Source organism: Pteropus vampyrus, unplaced genomic scaffold (assembly GCF_000151845.1).
Source record: "Pteropus vampyrus isolate Shadow unplaced genomic scaffold, Pvam_2.0 Scaffold665, whole genome shotgun sequence".
Classification (NCBI taxonomy): Eukaryota; Metazoa; Chordata; class Mammalia; order Chiroptera; family Pteropodidae; genus Pteropus; species Pteropus vampyrus.
The window spans coordinates 73,053-74,209 of record NW_011889446.1 but is presented as its reverse complement, the minus strand read 5'-3'; positions in this window follow the sequence as shown (position 1 = coordinate 74,209).

Sequence of the window (1,157 nt, the reverse complement as noted above, 5' to 3'; positions counted from 1 at the left end):
GAGACTTCCGAGGGGCGCTCCCCACCGCTGGGCGTCTGAGCGCACGCGCACCTGCACCCACACCCGGCTGGCGACAGACGAAGCCATCCCAGGGAAAGGGAGGCGTGAGTCTGCCGTGCCGTCCCCGCTGTGACCCGCCGCCCACACGCTGAGATGTGGTACCGCGGAGGTTATCACAGTCGGGGGTCCCAGCTGCGCCGACTCCGCCGCCACCTGCACGCGGCGGCGCGAAGACCACTTTTTCTGTACTTCATGTTTAAAAAGTACCTTTCGCTTCAAGCGTTTCTTCAGTGAGTTCACTAAACTTTACGTTCCCCGCGTGGAAGCCTCAAACACGCGGGGCTCTCCCTGGGGGTTTCCACTACCGCAGAGCCCGCTCCGCGGTGGGGGTGGCAAACGACCCCGCCCTTTCAAACCCATGACCAAAGGCCGCTCCACAGAACTTCGAGCGGACGACCGACCACGGAAAACACCAGTTCATTGGAAAAGGATTTTATTTCACCATAAAAATGCAAACTGGAATTAACACCGTCTCTAATGCAAACATTACAGCGATTTTTAAGTATTTCTGCGCTTCACGTGGAGAAGCGAACACCTATAAAATTTAACAAGTTTGCAGCCTTAAATCTGCTGGAAACATCCCGAGTAAAAATAATTTAGCAAAAGAGCTTCTTAAAAAAACCACGCACGCTAACCTGGACTAGAAACCGAAGCTTTTAACTGGCCTCTTCTACCTCAGGTGCTCCAACTCGTAACAGCGTCTGGTGGGCGTCAGGCGCCCCCGCGAATGGGCGGGCCCCTCACGAAGCCGACGCCCTGGACCTTCGATATCGTAGGACTTGCGCCTTCCTCAGCCACGACTTCCTGTGCCCAGGTCCCTGTGTTTTGTTGGCTTTCCCATCAGGTAAAATTACAAAAAGGAAAAGGGAAAAAAAAAAAAAACGCCAAAGCAAGGCTGTCTTCCCGCGCCGGTGGGGCTGCGCTGGTCCACTCTGACCTCCGAGACGTGTCGTGCGCCCCCAATGACATCAGCACACGTGGACGTCCCTGAGCGGGACAGACGTGCCCTGCCCTGTTCACCGCGGGTCCGCCCCGCAGGACGTTCCCGAGGGCGCTGGCGATGTTAAAGCTATTGGATCAAGTTTCAAGGGAACGAG